This window comes from Saccostrea cucullata, unplaced genomic scaffold (assembly GCF_032062105.1).
Source record: "Saccostrea cucullata isolate Sc308-1 unplaced genomic scaffold, CSIRO_AGI_Scuc_v1 ctg632, whole genome shotgun sequence".
Taxonomy (NCBI): domain Eukaryota; kingdom Metazoa; phylum Mollusca; class Bivalvia; order Ostreida; family Ostreidae; genus Saccostrea; species Saccostrea cuccullata.
The window spans coordinates 29659-49154 of record NW_026929605.1 but is presented as its reverse complement, the minus strand read 5'-3'; the positions used below and the strand labels follow the sequence as shown (position 1 = coordinate 49154).

At 34.0% G+C, this 19496-nt stretch overlaps 2 long non-coding RNA genes across 2 annotated transcripts; both read right to left on the bottom strand.

The window, feature by feature from the left end:
• Positions 1–1543: 1543 nt before the first annotated feature.
• LOC134281386 (uncharacterized) lies at positions 1544–18271 on the bottom strand. Its single transcript, XR_009995080.1, has 3 exons — positions 18127–18271; positions 13391–13501; positions 1544–1665 (listed from the first exon to the last, which is right to left on the bottom strand). It is a non-coding gene; the product is annotated as an uncharacterized LOC134281386 (long non-coding RNA).
• LOC134281385 (uncharacterized) lies at positions 8871–9978 on the bottom strand. The gene is made up of 2 exons (XR_009995079.1): positions 9423–9978; positions 8871–9302 (listed from the first exon to the last, which is right to left on the bottom strand). It is a non-coding gene; the product is annotated as an uncharacterized LOC134281385 (long non-coding RNA).
• Positions 18272–19496: the final 1225 nt, after the last annotated feature.

Sequence of the window (19496 nt, the reverse complement as noted above, 5' to 3'; positions counted from 1 at the left end):
TTAGCACAAACTTTGTTGAGGCATACCATATGGTGGGATTCTTTGTTGAAATCCGATGTTGACTTCCTCTTCTTCCGTATGTCTGTCCATATTACACACCCTTAAACACAATAATATGACTATACACAAACTGAAAATAGAACTTGCTAAAGCGAGTCCATCGAAGCTTCCCGATTTTTCCAGTGGCCTGTACAACAGTGAGAACGTTCGCGCGCAAAAATTCCTTATTAGTCATTGAATTGTTCTCGAGCGCTCGCACTGTTGAACAGGCCTTTGGTTGATTAAGCGAAAGTGAGTATTGTCAAGTCGTACATAAATTTTCGGGGTTTGAAGGTATTTTTTAAGAAATAATTCATCGAGTAATGAAATAATGAATAGAGTTTGTTCTTTTACAATGCCACATAAGTATGTGGAAGCTGAAAATTGATAGTCTAAAGGTTCTCTTTAAATCTTGCCCACAAGCAACGGACACCACTAGTCTAACACACACATATACGCACAGTTGAGATGCTTTATCCCCTCCGCAACTAGTTGCACGAGGGGAAATGTTTCTAGTATATTTTAAATACACAAAACCCATCGAGACCTCCAATGTTTATTTCAATAGGTCCCAACCACTGATAGATTGTCAAAGACAGCCGCACGAGACAGACATGGATATAATGCCCCTGAAATTTCACTTGGCGAAATTTACATTCAGGTGTAATTATCTAGAAATTAAATAGAGTTATAAGAGAAAAGAATCGGAAATGTAAATATTTCTAATATGTATTTGACAATGGAGTCTCTTATTAATAGAGCAGTGCCACTTGACTTTAAATAATTAACATTTTTTTTCTAATATAGAAAATCCAGGTATATTTGCAAATCCATTGTCAGTGCCATATGTTTTAGCCAAACTCATTTCATAGGAAGAAATTAAATCGGTAAATTCGGTCTACTTACAAAACATACATTTGATGACAACAAGAGATGTTTGTAAAACACTTATGTCTACCACCCCCCAAATTGGAATTTTTCAAAGTCCAAAGGGCATAACTCTGTTAAAAATGGAGCGACGTACCCAAAACAGAAGTTGACCTAGATGTTCATCTGATATATCTGTATACTTAATTTCATTTCAATCTGTGCAACCTCTGCGAAGAAAATAAACGTACACTGCAAATAATTAGAATTTTTCTAAGTCCAAGGGGCATAACTCTATCAAAACTGGCCCTACCATACCCAAAACAGAACTTGATCTAGATATTCATCTAATATATCTGTTTACCAAATTTCATTTTAGTACGTGCAACGGTTTTGAAGAAAATGAACGGAAACTAAGTGGACCGACAGACAGAAATTTGTTTCATTACTTGCTGTATGGCCTACGTGGAGGAAACTGGTCCATTTTAACACACTTTTTTTATATACTGGCGATTGAGTGTCTGGATAACTGTCACTGTTCGCACGATTTGATCCTATCGAGGTTCCATGATAGGTCCATGCCTATCAAGCTTTTCGTTTCGAATTGTGGCTTACAGAATAATAAAATACAAAAATGTTACATTTTTGGTTTATTGCTTATAAACGCTATAAATTTAAATGGTTTTCTCTCCTTTTCCAACACGTGTACTTTCCAGTGTGTTATTTTCTCGTTAAAGCGATGTTAGGTCATACCTGGAGCTGCAAAGATAAGATAATTCTTGGGCAAAAGCTTTTCAGATAATTACATGTAAAAAGAAACAAGCATCTTTTATTACAGAAGGTAAATGTATAAACAATATAAATTTTTCCTTTGTTAATATGCTTAAAAAGATATTTGTTTAAAGTAACCTACCAAAAGTCATTTTTAGCTCTACTGGTCATGAACCAGAAGAGCCTAAAAGATGCGATAGTAAGGAATCCGTCGCCAGTCCGTCTATTTGTAAACAATTTTTCAAAAAGTGACTCCTCCCCCAGTTTTGGTCTGATTTCAATATAACACAAGTAAACTACAGTAAGATACATAATTAAGTGCATCGGTTTTTGATTTCGATGAACGGTGTTGTCATGGTTATTAAAAATTGAAGTTTCTTGGAAATTCCTTTAAAATGCTACTCCTCCTACAATTTTGAACTGATTTCAATAAAACTTGGCGCACTACTAGACTACCCTAAGATACATAATTAAGTGGTTTTTGATTTCGATGAACGGTGTTGCCAAGAATTCGAAATAATTTTCTTAGAAATTCCTTTAAAAAGCTACTCCTCCTACAGATTGTGTTTGATTTCAATATAACTTCGCACACGTGTAAACTAAATTAGGTTACATAATTAAGTGCATGGTTTTTTTTTCATTTTGGTGAACAGTGTTGCTATGGTAACTTAAAACAGTACAAGGGTATGGCAATAAGAAATATTCTACTACAAAAGATAAAAGTTGGCGACAAAGAAGATGGAAAAGATGAAGTTGATGACAAAGCGGATGGAGAAGATAGAGTTGCTGATCAAAGAAGATAGAAAAAAATCAAGGTGGTGATAAAACAGAACGAAACGATAAAGTTTGTGATAAAACAGATGGGAAAAATAAAGTTGGTGACAAAGAAGATGGAAAAGATAAAGCTGGTGACAAAGAAGATGAGAAAGATGCAAAAAAAAAAAAAAAATCAGGCAATTGCAAAGTCGCCTAGAGGGTAAGTCACAATTTTTTTCTTATTAACATTGAAAATGCATAAATATAGTTTAGGGCAGATTTTTAAAGAAAAAATTCATTTATAGATTTAAAATGTTAGAATAAAATATGTAGTCTTAAAACTGCTATTCAATCAGTTATTCAATGTTTGATGTAGGAAAATATGAATTAACTCCAAAAACATGTACACAATCGAAGATTATTAATGACAAAAAAATCTTGACATAGCCAATTGATATACGATTGGGAGGGAAAAGGGGTGGTTCCTGTATTCAAGCTAGTGATTTTCTTTGCGAATAATTAAAGCTTGCAAACTTATTTCAGTTATTCTTAATTTATTTCAGGAAATTAACCGCTTTTATAAGAAAACGCAAAGCAAGGGAACTGGAAAAGGCCTCTATTGAAAAAGAAAACAAAGAAAGAAGAGGTAAAATTTATTTCTATATTGAACAGCAATTATTAACTATTTTTAAATTCATTTAAATCGCTGCTCCTCCTAGTTTTGGTCTGATTTCAGCAAGTAGACTTCACTAAGATGCATAATTTAGTGCATCGGGTTTTGATATCAATGAACGGTGTACCATAATTGTTACTAAAATAGAAATTTCTTAGAAATACTTTTAAATTGCTGATATTGCTACAACTTTTGATTGATTTCAGTATAAACTGACACACGAGTAGACTACACTAAAGTACATAATTCTATCTATTGCTTCCTGTTGCAAAGTTTTAATTTCAGGTAGGATTTAAATTTTACTTAGTAAAATGTTTCCAGAATTATACTCATAATGTAATACAAATTGAAATATATTAATATAACTAGAGGTACTGTGAGCAAAGAGCTCACTAAATGATACCCCCCGCCTCCCTTATGAGTAAAATGGCAAAGTCGCATGTTTTGCTGTGGCCGGGAAACCCAAAATATGTGTCGGATCAAAAAGTAACATAGGAGGTGTTCAATGGCAATGCATGTATGTAATAAAGATTCTGTGAAAGTTTCATCAAATTTCACTCAGTGGTATACGAGGAGTTGCTGATAAGAGATGGGTACCCCAAAGCGCAACAGACAGACGGACGGACAGACGTACAGACAGACTGACAAACCGATTACGGTATACCCTCCCACTTTTCAAGCGGGGGTATAATGAATTTCATACCTTTAAATTTTTGATTAAAGTACTGTGTAATTGTGTGATTTTTTTAGTCCATTAGATTTCAATCACTGAGTATGTTTTAAAACAATAAATCAATTTTTATGGAACGCCGTCACTGCCTTATGTGGAGAACTTTCATTATATGCTAGTACTTTGTCATTATATGATGGTATTTTGTCATTATATAATTGTATTTTGTCATTATATGATGGTATTTTGTCATTATATGCTGTTACTTTGTCATTATATGATGGTATTTTATCATTATATGATGGTAATTTGTCATTATATGATGGTATTTTGTCATTATATGATGGTATTTTATCATTATATGATGGTATTTTGTCATTATATGATGGTATTTTGTCATTATATGATGGTACTTTGTCATTATATGCTACTACTTTTCATTATATGCTGGTACTTTGTCATTATATGCTACTACTTTGTCATTATATGCTACTACTTTGTCATTATATGCTACTACTTTTCATTATATGCTGGTACTTTGTCATTATATGCTACTACTTTGTCATTATATGCTGGTACTTTGTCATTATATGATGATACTTCAACATTATATGAAGATAATTTTTAAATAGGTATAACATCGGGATCGGGATATCGTTAACAAGTAAACTAGTTTAAGGGAAAAAAAAATTGTGAAAACGCGATCACATTGAAAAGCGTCCTCGAGGAACTAATGATGGGTTCACAGGTTATCGATAGATTTGTAGAAGAGAGAAGAGATGTTGATATTTTAAGCTTGAGCAATGAACAGTTGAGCAGTTATGGAATTACTACTATTGGCGATCGAATTCGTCTAAGAGAAATGGTCAAATGCAAAACCGAGAGAAGTTCAAACACCAGTGGCGAATTTAATGGCAAGCTGTAAATCTAGTCTTATCGACTCCCGACGGTCCCGGATTTAGGATTTTTAGTGATTTTCTTTTATTGTTGCACAGAATTTATTCCAATTTTTAGGTCACCTGAGTAACTCAGGTGACCTATTGCTATCTGTTTTCGTCCGTCGTCGTGCGTCGTGTGTCGTGCGTCGTGTGTTAACATTTGAACATTTTCAGCTTCTTCTCTGAAACCACTAAACCAATTTCAACCAAATTTGGTATACAGCATCTATGGGTGAAGGGGAACAAAAATTGTGAATTTCATGGTCCCCACCCCCCTGGGGCCTGAGGGGTGGGGCCAAAACTACTAAAATTAGTGCAATCTTTAAAAATCTTCTTTACTCCTGGACATCAAGCAGGCAAACTGTTAGCATTAATGTAATGAGCATTGAGTCCTCTACCAAAATTGTGAAATTCATGGCCCTGAGGTCAGGGGTTCTAGTGCTAGGGCGGGGCTATATAGATTATATAGTGAAAATGCATTATTTCTTTGAAAATCTTCTTCTCTGCTCCTGGGTATTAAATAAACTAACTAAGTACATAGTTATGATGAGCAAGAGTGCCTCTTCCAGATTTGTGAATTTTTTGGCCCCAGGGTCAGGGGTTCTGGTGTTAGGGCGGGGCTCTATAGATTATATAGTGAAAATGCATTTATTCTTTGAAAATCTTCTTCTCTGCTTCTGAGTATTAAATAAACTAACTTAGTACATAGTTATGATGAGCAAGAGTGCCTCTTCCAGATTTTTGAATTTTATGGCCCCAGGGTCAGGGGTTCTGGTGTTAGGACGGGGCTCTATAGATTATTAAGTGAAAATGCATTTATTCTTTGAAAATCTTCTTCTCTGCTTCTGGGTATTAAATAAACTAACTAAGTACATAGTTATGATGAGAAAGAGTGCCTCTTCCAGATTTGTGAATTTTATGGCCCCAGGGTCAGGGGTTCTAGTGCTAGGGCGGGGCTATATAGATTATATAGTTAAAATGCATTTATTCTTTGAAAATCTTCTTCTCTGCTTCTGGGTATTAAATAAACAAACTAAGTACATAGTTATGATGAGCAAGAGTGCCTCTTCCAGATTTGTGTTTTTTTTGGCCCCAGGGTCAGGGGTTCTGGTGTTAGGGCGGGGCTCTGTGGATTATATAGTGAAAATGCATTTATTCTTTGAAAATCTTCTTCTCTGCTTCTGGGTAATAAATAAACAAACTAAGCACATAGTTATGATGAGCAAGAGTGCCTTTTCCAAAATTATGAATTTTATGCCAATTATCCAAGTATACATATTTATGATGAAGAAAGGTGCATCTAGCAAAATTGTTATTTTTATGCCCTAAAGGGGGGGGGGGGTTACATAGTCTGAAAATAAATTAATGCTTTGAAACCTGCTCTTTGGTATTAATCAACCATTTTATGATAAAATTTGCAAAATTTTGAAATATGTGGCCCCAGGTTCAGTGGTTCTTTTGGGGTGAGGTGCACAACTGGTTATAAAGTGGAAGAACATTTTCTCTTTGTAACTCTGATCTACCTCTAGGTATTGAGTAAGTAGAGTATTTTTAATTATGATAAGCAATGGTGCCTCTTTCAAAATTGTGAATTGTGAATTTCATGGCCTCTGGTTTAAAACATGAACCAAATTTAATTGTTTGAAAGTTGTTATACAATACTCAGGTGACCTATAAGGCCCGTGGGCCTCTTGTTCATAACATTTTCTAGGTTTAAATGAATTCATTAATGACTTTAGGAGACATTCGTATTTATTACTGAATCAGCACTATGACTATCACCTGCCAAAAAGCGGTAAATCTAGTACTCTGTTATAAATGTTAAAACCAAAAACGGACACCGATGTTTTCGTAGAATCGCGATTAAAAACAACAAAATGAGGATTTTTGTGTTTTCTTTTTAAGTCTGCGCCAAACACCGATGGCTCACTGCCTTTACGGACGCAAAAGTCCGATGGTCACGCCAAAGTCCGATGGCTCGTTTCCTATGAGACACGTTGCGCTAAAGTGCGATGGTCTTATACGCCAAAGTCCGAAGGTGCGAAGGAAAAATCTGTTTATGACTTCACACTGGTCCGACGTCATGACGTTGTCCTGCATTCAAAATCCATTTGTTTAGTATTTGTCTAACATACAGTTTTACTGATTTTGCTTATTGTTTTCGCCCACCAGAGCTATTAGGTACACCATTCGACTGATAAGGGTTAGTTCTTGAACACCAATGTGTGAGAGATTTTATGGTAAGTCCTCGCACACTATTGGACTGATTTGGGTTAGTCCTGCACCCATCCAAGATATCTTTCTTACAGGTGTTACACATTTTTCGACTGATAAGAGTTAGTGTTGCACCTATATCCAAAAGATTAGGGTAAATCTTTGCATTTAATATTTATTTGTATTTATTTTAAACAATCCGGCCTTGGCATGGCACGGCATCGCATTTTTGCGCAGTAGTACTATGACGTCATAAACTTTGTTTTCAGCGGACTTTGGCGTGTCAAACCATCGGGGTTTGGCGCAGACCATCGGACTTTGGCGTGACCATCGCACGTTGGAGTCCTACATATATATAAAATAAAAGGAAAACCTCATTTACTTACCAGATAATTTGTACGCACAAAAACTCTTACATATTTTCTTTATTTAATTTAAAGTTATGCTCATTAATTATCGATACATAGCGATGAGCGTAGACGTGGGGTTTCGTAGATCATAATATTGATATTATTTGGGAAGATATTTCTTCTTTTTAAAAAGATGGAATTAGTTTTTCAGTGAAATTGGCGGTGTAAAAAAAAATATGAACATATTAATTTTCATAAAATCCATAACATGAAAATGACTTTTAAAGTCAGTTGCCTTAAGAATTTCAATCATATAATTTTTTTAAACATGTCAACGGAGACGATAATCACTTATTACTAAAAGCTTTATTGAAGCAGTGTTAGCTTAATTAGGTAAAATAATTAAATTCCTAATCACCTGATACAGAGCGAACAGATACTCTGTCAGTCTGTCAAATAAAAAAAAGTAATTCTGTATGGTAAACTACTGCTAAATCAAAGCTATTGACAAAAAAGCTATTTGTGCTTTTACAGTAATTAAGTTACAAAAGTACAAAAAAATAAATAAAAGGGGGGGGGGCTCCGAGGTAGAACCATGTCAACGTCGTAGAGCCCGCCTGTGAACATGATGTGACAGAGCTCTACTAGTATACAAGAAAAAAAAAAAGAAAATATGTGGGTGTTTTTGTGCATACAAATTATCTGGCAGGTAAATGAGGTTTTCCTTTATTTAAAAAAAAATATACTTCATTTTTAATTTTTGTGGTTTTTAATTGCGATTCGGTATCTGTTTTTGGTTTTTACATATAACAGAGTTCTAGATTTACCGCTTTCTGGCACGGTAAAAGATCTCAACCCCCCTTTTCTGTTAGTTTGAATTCCATTTCTAATGCATCAAATTCTTTTGATATAATATATTTAGACATAAAATGACTTAGACCGGTAATAATTTTGATTTAATGGACCGGGCGAAATGACCGAAATCTGCAGAACACCATAATATACAGATAAAAGTAACACTCTCAAATATTTTTTATGCAAAAATAATTAAATTTAAATATTTGAAAAAAATCCTTAAACGAGCAAAATTCAAATCACGACAAGGTCAAAAATATTATATGTATCTCACACAACTTTTCTGGCTGATTTTCTGACTAAGATCTCAACCCCCCTTTTCTGTTAGTTTGAATTCCATTTCTAATGCATCAAATTCTTTTGATATAATATATTTAGACATAAAATGACTTAGACCGGTAATAATTTTGATTTAATGGACCGGGCGAAATGACCGAAATCTGCAGAACACCATAATATACAGATAAAAGTAACACTCTCAAATATTTTTTATGCAAAAATAATTAAATTTAAATATTTGAAAAAAATCCTTAAACGAGCAAAATTCAAATCACGACAAGGTCAAAAATATTATATGTATCTCACACAACTTTTCTGGCTGATTTTCTGACATGCCAAGAAATCTCGTCCGGTTTACGCACTGTGGAAGTCAATAAAAGTGTAATTGATGCAAATCACCCATATTCCCCAAACGCTAGCAAGACAATTTACGGCAGCAGATTTCGATTTTAGGGGGGGGGGGGGGGGATCATAGGTTTTCAGCTTTCTTAGTTAAAGAAAATAAACTTGATATATTCCACCATTTATTTCTATCAGTGATATTTTTACATTAAAATGAAAATATTAACATAGCCAATCAGGTTGCGTCACACGGGTAATTGTTTTGACTGTAAATTTCCATATAGAATAAAAAGTCTTTTAAAAAAAATTGGTGGTTGTTTACTTGAAAAAATATCTAGCAGGAGGTGTTAAACATTACCTGTTACACTAGCTGACACACTCTCACACACAAAACGGTACCTACACGGCATTTTCTGACTTTTTCTATCTGTAAACAGGGCTACCCTCAAACCCACGTGTTTTCAATGTGTCTATAAACATTCCGAGTGTACCGCAGGAAGTAGCCTCCTATTCCCGGGAAAAAAATAGTTCCTGTCGAAAACCTTTATCTGTTCAAAAAGTACATAAAATTTAATAGGCACAGGTACCAAAGTTGTAAAAATGGCTTGGAAGAGAATAGAAAAACGTCTCAAAAGAAAGGAAAATCAATTTTAAATGTATGGACCTACATTTGACTAAGTTCATTTTGATTGGTTAATTACCGGTGTGATACCTCTACCCATTTAGTACTCCTCTCCCCTCTGGTTTAACCAGGAAATGATGTCAACTTCCGGGAATCTGGTACCCCTTTTTCCCATAATTCGACGCGCGCTACTTCCAAAACTACCATGTTCATCGTACCCGACGTTAATTTATGCTCAGGAAAAAAAAACTATATGGAATTACGTAAAAAATTGAAAGACAGCTTATTTCTACTGACACATTAGTTTACTATAATTAATAATTTTGTTTTTCTTTAACTTACTTTTTTTCTTACAGTATTTGATAAATATGACCCCCCCCCCCCAAAAAAAAAAATAAAAGAAAAAAAAAGAAGGGGTACAAAGGCTTCCAAATAATTAGTTTTGTACCTATGTTTTAAACCCAGTAAAACTTAAGATCCCTCCCTCAAAACTGCTGACATTAATTGCCTCGCCAACATCTCTCTGGGGAGTTTCACAGATTAACGTTAATTCGGCTTTTATTGAGTTCGCTCTCCGGACAGACTGCTAAGGTTTTCTTGGCATGAGTGATACATCTGGTTCAGTAATAAATACACGAATTTGTTCTAAGTTTTTATGCACGAATGAATTCATTTATACCTATAAAATGTGCTTGAAAAGTTTGAATAGTTTGTGAGCACCTTGAAAAAGAGAACTCGTCAGAAATCAAAATCCGGGACCGTTGTGAGTCGGGAAGACTATATTTACCGCTTGCCCTTATTACGCCACAGGTGTTTGAACTTCTGTCGGGCTTGCATTTGATCATATCTCTGAGACGAATTCGATCGCCAATAGTAGTAAATCCAGAACTGCTCAATTGTTCATCGCTCTGACAAGCTTAAAATATTATCAACATCTATTCTCTCTTCTACAAATCTATCGATCACCTGCGGACCCATAATGTTGAAGTATCATCATATGATTACAAAGTAGTAGCATATAATGAAAAGTAGTAGCATATAATGACAAAGTAGTAGCATATAATGACAAAGTAGTAGCATATAATGAAAAGTAGTAGCATATAATGACAAAGTAGTGGCATTTAATGAAAAGTAGCAGCATATAATGAAAAGTAGTAGCATATAATGACAAAATACCATCATATAATGACAAAATACCATCGTATAATGACAAAGTACAAGCATATAATGATAAAGTACCATCATATAATGACAAAGTACAAGCATATAATGACAATTAAAGTACCATCATATAATGACAAAATACCATCATATAATGACAAAGTACCAGCATATAATGAAAATTTCCACATAAGGCAGTTACGGCGTTCCATAAATTTTTGTATCATTGAGTGTTTGACGTCACAAATACATGATAAGTATTGAGAAAATTATTCTTTTATTATGCATTTCATTTTGCAACTTGATATATTTAAAAGAAAATCACGAGTTTTCAGCTCTATTGGTCAGAGGTCAGAAGAGCTTATGAGATAGTAATGCGTTCTTCGTCCGTCTGTCTGTAAACAATTTTTCAAAATGCTAATCGTACTACAGTTTTGGTCTGATTTCAATATTACTTGCCACACAAGTAGACTATACTAAGATACATAATACTTTATATCATTTTTTGATTTTGATGAACGGTTTTGCCGTGGTTACTAAACATTGAAATTTCTGTGAAATACTTTTAAAATGCTACTCCTCCTACAGTTTTGGTTTGATTTCAATATATCTTAATTGGCACACAAGTAGTACGTAATTTTGTATATCGTTTTTTTTTTGTCCCCCGCTTGAAAAGTGGGGGATATTAATTTGGGTTTGTCCGTCCGTCCGTCCGTCCGTCCGTCTGTCCGTCCGTCCGTCCGTCTTTCTGTCTGTCTGTAACGCTTTCGTTTCCACACGATATCTCGAGAACCCTTTGAGCTTTTGCAATGAAATTTAGCATAGCAACTCCCTGTGGACTAAAGAAGACCCCTATTGATTTTGAGGTCAAAAGGTCAAAGGTCAAGGTCATAAATAAGCAAATTCTGTCTGTTAAAACACTTTCGTTTCCACACGATATCTCTAGAACCATTTGAGCTATTGCAATGAAATTTTACATAACAACTCTCTGTGGCCTAATAAAGACCCCTATTGATTTTGAGGTCAAAAGGTCAAAGTTCAAGGTCGTAAATCTATACATTCTGTCTGTGTGTAATACTATTATTTCCGGGCGATATTTCAAGAAGATTTTGAGCTTATGCAGTGTAATTTTATATCAAAACTCCCTAGGACGTCTCTCGCCCCTCTCAAAGTGCCCCGCCCCGTTTGTTTTATTAGTATTTATAGTTTTACATGTCGCTATTTTTAGCGCAGGGGCATGAAGGAGAGTTATTGCGTATAAAACAGGTTCTCGGCGGACTTTATGTTCTTATTACATCTATTAGAACTGTTTAATAAAGGCAAAATAAATCAAACACCATGGATTGTGTAAAATTTTGAGAATACCGAACATGAAAACATGAATATATACATGTATGTGACTTCACTTCTGCATATACTTCACGGTATGTACAGCGATTCCGTGGTCTAGTGGTTATGTCTCTCGCTTCAAGTGTGAAAGGTCCCGGGATCAAATCTCGGTCGAACCTTTGTGTCTTTTTTTTTTAAATACTTTTTTTTCTTTTTTTTTTTTTTACTAAATGATAGTATTCAGTATGTGAAATGAAAAATTTATGAGGTTATAAAATCATTATTACAGTGTGATAAAAATTCCATATAAAAATATCTTCTATACACATAATGAAGAATAAGCAATCAAATCTTTATATGCATATTGACATACATGTATTTTATTTGCTTCAGTATACATGTATACATTCAATAATTCTACAAATTCAGTCAGGGGGAGCCGACTTTTTCCTTAAGCGGGGGACACGAATTCTCTGAATTAGCTTGTTATTTTGATGAACGGTGTTGCCGTGGTTACTTAAAATAGAAATTTCTGTGAAATACTTTTAAAATGCTACTCCTCCTACATTTTTTGACTGATTTCAATATAACTTGGCACACGAGTATACTACACTAAGATACATGATTCTATTTATCGGTTTTTAATTTCGACAAACGGTGTTGCCGTGGTTACGAAAAATAGAAATTTCTTTAAAATACTTTAAAAATGCTACTCTTCCTACAGGTTTTGTCTGATTTCTGTTTAACTTGGCACATAAGTAAACTAAACTGAGATACATAATTCTGTATATCGGTTTACGATTTCGATGAACAGTGTTGCCGTGGTTACTAGAAATAGGAATTTCTGTGAAATACTTTCAAAATGCTACTCCAAATACAGTTTTAGTCTGATTATAATATAATTTGGCTTGCAAGGAGACTACACTGAGATACATAATTATCAGTTTTGTATTTTTGATTTTGATGAACGAAGTTAGCATGGTAACTAAAATTGAAAATTCTGTAAAATTTTATTAAAAGCTACTCTTACAGTTGTAGTCTTGTGCAATCTTGCCACAAAGAAAACTGAATCAAGGATCATTATTTCATTTATTGCTTTTGTAAAGTTTTATGTTCCAATTTATGAAATTATCCTAAGATACTCTAAATTCAATTCAGTTCATATCACTCTAGATCTTCCTCTCCCTTTTAGTGGTAGTTTGGAACCGCTTATGCATTTAAGCTTTTCAATACAAAGTGAAGTTTTGCTTTTTTCCCAGCCAATGCTCAGGTGACCGATGTGGCCCCTCGGACACTTAATTTAATTAACTTCAAATTTAAAACAGTAATTCATAGATGTTTTCAAATCTTTTCCGAAACGAATCAAGAATAGAAATAATTTTCTTAATCTTGCTTAATTAACACGTGTAATTAAGAATGAAGACCCATTTTGATAAATCAATACTCTAACATTTTAAACCTTTCCGTCTTTATGTCAAGTTCAAATATTACAGTTCAAAATTTAACAAAATATTGCAGACTCACCTGATGAACAAAATCTACTGCATTGCCTTGAATTTTTAAACTTTTCTTTGCATGCAGCACACGATACATCCTCTGGTGGTATAGGTGGTTGCGAAGCAGAACGTTTCTTAACTAAAAAACAAGTTCGACCAGAGACTTCATTTCTAATTTAGTTTTTTCTTTAACAAAATCTTTAACAATCAAAGGAAATGGACAAGATACCACCAAACCAATATTTATGAATTACTAAAGTTCGTCAGTGAAAAGAAATCTTCACAACCAGAAGGCACTTAAATTTCCGATGGTTTAAGACGAATTTCATCAAAGCAGAATACGATAACGGTGTGCTTTGCAGGGAAGGCAAGTTCTTTTGAAAACAACTAAGCAATCGATCCAAGTTGAATAATGCAAGCGCTCGGTCCTTGATCGGAAGTTATTGTTTTCGATTCAGGGCTGCTATTGACCTAAGACAATATAAAATGACTATCAACTGTTCCTTCGCCAAGCGTTCGGCATTGTGAAGAGAGGGTTACAGGTTCTTTTGATTAAGACCATAAAACAGAGGCCCCCTGTCTGGGAAGGCTTTGGTACGGTATAGAACCCTCAATGGTCCTGAGTACCAAGTGAAAGTCTAAATTCGAAGCCCTTCACCTGGTCACCTTGAAGTCTCTAAATGAGTGAAAAATTCTCTACGGGACATAAAACAACTTTCAAGCAATCATTCCCTATCGATTTTAACCTTTGTGTGAAGAAGTTCAACGTAGTAATCCGAAAAAAAAAAAATGAAATTGCAGTCAACAGCTGCATCTTTCATAAAAATGAAATTTAATTTTTTTATGTATTCTTTAAAAACCAAATTTATGAACGGACTGCTGGAATATTGACCATAAATGTATTTCTACATTAAGAAATTCATGTACTGAAGTTTTATTATCGAATGCAAAAGTATTTCTTAAAGTCTATGGTTATAAGAATTTCATGTAAACACCGGGTTGCTACATTATCACTAAATATTTTTGTATCGATGTAAACAGATTACACCCTAATGTTCGCTAACTCGCCAGAAGAGTTACAGAATTTGCATGGATATGAAGCCACGTACAATTTGAATTTTAACACCATAAATCCCAAAATTTAGTTTTCAGGAAAGGTGGACGCGTTAATTTTTCATGGACTTGTAATAATCAAATTTTGGATATTGTCCACTCTTTTAATTACTTATGATGATGTAAAAACAATAATTCAATGTTATGCAAAAGAAATAAGCTGAACAAGGTCAAAAAACTCTATTCGGTTAAACCGTAATATTCAGAAAAATTACCTTTGCTGATAGGCGCAATGCATGTAATTATATGATTAATAGAGAATTTGGGCGGTATCCAATTATACAAAGGAACTAAATATCATGAAAAATCTGGGATATGATGGAGAAAATGGGTCGGGAACGAGTATAAACTGGGAGCGTAATGTAAAACTTTTTAGATTTGGTCTGGGAGAATTGAGGGTGTGAACATTATGACTTTGACCCCAGGTTATTTGAGCAAATTCAAGGGCAATGAAATAACAATAATAACAATAGATGTTTGTAAAACACTAACCCCCCTTCCCTAAATGATTGGAATTTTTTTAAGTCCATGGGACAAAACTGTATCCAAAATGTTTCGATCATACCCAAAACAGAATTTAACCCAGATACTCTTATTATAAATCTGTATACCAAAGATCAAGAGCCACTTATGGGCTTTATTTGGCCCTGAGAATTTCTGAAAATTCAAAACGGTTCAGAACTTTTAGGTTGAAAACGCAGTATTTATCACTTAGACTATCTATAGAGCATGACGTAATTTTCCCTCTAGTCAATGCATTATGACGTCACAAAATGCGTCATTTTCCCCATATCAAGTAAATTAATTTAATCAAAGTACTCAGAAGTACAGACAGCCGGGCTCATTTACAGAGTAAAATGAATTTCTTACATGAATCATACGTTTATATTGTATTAACAGATAAATAACAAGAATATCAGATTAAAAATTCTGATGAAAAAATTATTTTAAAACTAGCAATATAAATTATAAGACACTGACAGTGAATTTTGGATCCAAATACCATGGTCAGATTTTGTCAGAATCAAAATTAATCTGGTACTACGGCTGTCTGGTTCCCTCTCGTTTTTCCTCGTTAGTGTAGAGAACTACGATAACACTGATTATCAGAAATCCTTACGCTAATAAACTAGGTTCTTTGACTTACGACTGAAGTTTTCAAAGTCATTACTACTAATGTTTATTTATTTAGATAAAACTTCGTTTTATTTATGTTGCTTTATTTAGCGTTTGTATTATCTCAGAAGCGGTTGAGAGTAAGAACAATATTTTTACACGTAACTTTGAAATGGCGACTATGGGGTTGACATCCTGTCTTGAACAGGATGACATAAGCCGGCAATTGCTCTTTGAGCAATAAGCCCGGCTAAAAATGGCCTAAAATTGAAGCAATTTTTCAATATTTACATAGAGCACAATCTCTTATTGAAAGATCTATTTCTGAAGATTAAAAAGCATTTTTTTAATTTTTGGATCGTGGGCTGTGCTCATATTTTAATTCTTTGCTAAAGGTAGTCAAATACGCATGTTTTCTGCAAAATCCAAGAATATTGCATTTTCTCAAAACCTGTGTTTTGCAATACTTAGATTCTCAAAAAGAAATTTTAATATATGAAATGAAAGCACGGAAGTCTCTACTTTATGTTGATATATGAAATGGTAAAAGGGTGATAGTTTATTAATTGATATAAGGACAGGGCCATTTTATGGATAAAGTGGCTCTAGCTTTTTCATTACAATATAAGCAACCTCTGCAAAGAAAATGAACGGAACTGTTAATAATTGGAAATTTTCAAGAGGCATAACGGTGTCCTAAATGACTCAATCCCATCCAGAACAGAACTAGATATTCTCATTATTAATCTGTACACTCAATTTCATTTCAATATGTGCAACTGCTGTGGTGGAAGTGAACGGTAACTGATGGTGGACCGACAGACAGCAGTAAAGCAATATGCCTTACCTTCTTTGAACGAGGGGGGGGGGGGGGCAAAAAAATATTGATATACAAAAGCTTTCTGATCATCCAATATACAGGCGAGAATCAATTAAGGAAATTATCTCCCAACGCAGTGGACACCTATTTATTATTTGAACCTTATAATAAAATACTTTACAATTCTGAGTTTACGGTCACCTTGGTGCCCCGTCCCCTTTTAACCATGTCCCCGTACGGTAGACGTCACAAAATCATGTTCTGTAAGCCCATCTGTAAAAGGCCACCTATGGGGAGCTTACAGTATTATAATATTAAAACCGCATGATTATGTACAATAAAACTCGTTTAGTACGAACACGGATATAGCGAAGCTAAGCTATCCTGGATCCCCAGCTATATAAATTTAACGAATTATACGGATATAGCGAAGTGAATTTCTAGGTCCCAGTGACTTCTTTATGACCGAGTTTTACTGCTATTTATACTTTGAATTATGAATTATACTGTTTTATCCTATATAGTATATATATCACATTTAGTATTGTATACTATAAACGAGTGGAACTGTGGGACTGAGGAACACTTGACCAGGGGTTCCCCCCTATTTACGCTAATTGAGAGTCAAAATTTTAGTTATATATACTGTGCTATTTTTTGTACACCAATTGGCTATATTCCCAAAAGTTAAATTATGAATAAACTACGGGGACGGGAGACAATGTCTATTTTCAACTTATTCCACTTGTTTGATAAATGTAAACAATCAAGAAATTGTTACCACTACAAAATCATAAAAAATGATTACTGACTGGGAAACAACAAGCACACATACATGTACAGGCATACTATTACGCTGCTGTCGACCGCGTAACGCAGTGGTGTAGAACGTTTGATTCAAGTCACAGAGTAAGGAGTAGATCCTTTCTTCGTGGATTCAAATCCCCTTGTGTAACTTGGAGACAGCTCCTTCGGTTGATACCGTATGTAAAATAGAAGCTTGTTTGAGAAAAAACCTTCAATATGTGCTCAAAGACCGTAAGTACCGAGTGTCAAAATTTTCACCTCTCCAGGAGAAGTGTTGGCGTCTTATCATGAGTGAAAAATCGAAGTCGACGTGACTTTAAAAATAGATATCAGTAGTAGATCTTTTTTAATTCTCTTTTTTACTTAAGTAAGGAAATGGTAATTCAAATAGTAATTTGAAATACACGACATTATAAAGGGTCAAATATTCATGAATTTATGAAGTAATTATCCTCAGACAAATGTATTTCCTTCGCCTTGAATTCAATATACACACTAAAATTGGACAGTGGACCAATAACATAAAGCTTTTAAAATATCTAAAAAAAAAGAACATCGATTTTTCCGGGGGTGGGGTTGGGGGTTGGTATTCTAATAAGTGAATGAATGAGTTGCATCTTAAGTATACTTCTTTTGAGAAGAATACATCTAATTACGTATATCTAAATAATTGTTAACTTAAGAAGATTGCAATGACTCGATCGTCTTCGGAGTCGAAATCACATTACCAACTAACTATATTAGCTCTTCTTCCAATTTGTACGAGTTACTGAATTTAAATACTCTTCGAATTTTATAGCCATCAGACCTTACTATGCTCTAAAATACAGCTTTAAATCAAATATAAAAAATTATATCTTAAAGCATTTTATCTCTGAAGCTTTTATCTTAATAAATGAAAATCTTACCTGGATGTAGATTAAGTAATTGTCCATAGAGAATAGATGGGTTGACTGTTAATATCTTCGAGATCAAAACTAAAGCCAAAATTACAAAAAATATCCTCATGTCAAGACCAGAAGTTTTATTTCTTTGATAAATAAAGTCAAGACAATTAAGTGCTTATTACGTCCAAATATATTCTCATTAAACATACTCATTTCTGAATTATGTTTCGAGTAATATTTTAACGTCAGCTTTCAGGGAGATTTTACGTGGGAGCATAAATGCAGAAAATAATTAATGCATGCTAAATTTAATTTTCCTAAACACTTTCGGAACTTTTTTATTTGAATTTAAATAAAGTATACGAAAGCTCCACCTTAATTTAGAGAAATTGATTGTCAAGAAGAAATGCTTAAAAATGCTGCAATTAACAAAAAACACAACTGTTTTCTTTTGTTCTAGTTTTTTTTTTCTGAATTAAAATCAAAAAAGCATCATCACTATGTATGTATTTAGTTTGTTTAATACCCAGGTTCAGAGATGATTTTAAAGAATTAATGCATTTTCAGTATACATGTATATTTTATATGACCCCGCCCTACATGTAACACCAGAACCCTTAAGTCAAGGGCCATGAAATTCAGTATTTTAGAGGAGACACCCTGGTATATCATATTTTTCATTAAGTTTGTTTGATACCCAGGAAAAAGAATAAGAAATGCACTTTAACTTCATAATTAGCTGCAATAAAGTAGCCCTCTCCGATATTTTTATCTGATATTTTCTGGAGAGGGCCACAATTCCAGAGCACCTACATAATGGTGCAAATATATATTTTTGCGACTGCAGGCAAAATAAACGGTTTTGACATTCAACTAACTTCTATAGAAAGGCGATATATTTACTCATTGTCATAAACATAGCCGTTAAACGCGAAAACCACATAAAGTAAATCGGCTTGTTTACCAGACTGGTCGCTCTCATCAGAACTCATGACAGTTCTCGCATGATGCACTGAGACACGCGCTTGAAATTACAATAACTTGGTGAAGTAGATTTTCAGGGTTACTAAATGATTGTGCCGATTGGCGTCACTTAACATTAATGAATAAAACTATTTCACGCGCCATTTTTTTCCCCAAAACAGCTACATGTATATTTATGCCTAAAATAAAGTAATTCCTACAGAGATCCGCTCCCTAGAAATCCTTTGTCTCATTAGCTGTCACAAAATAAAACCGACCAAGGTCAGTAAACATGGCGGATAAATTCAAGTTGTGATGTTCAGATACACGAAAAATAACCGATGGATGGATTGTTCTGTGTATGTTTGGATTGATTTATGTTTTCCATAACTACATTTTTAGAGTTCAGGTATGAAATGTTAATTAAA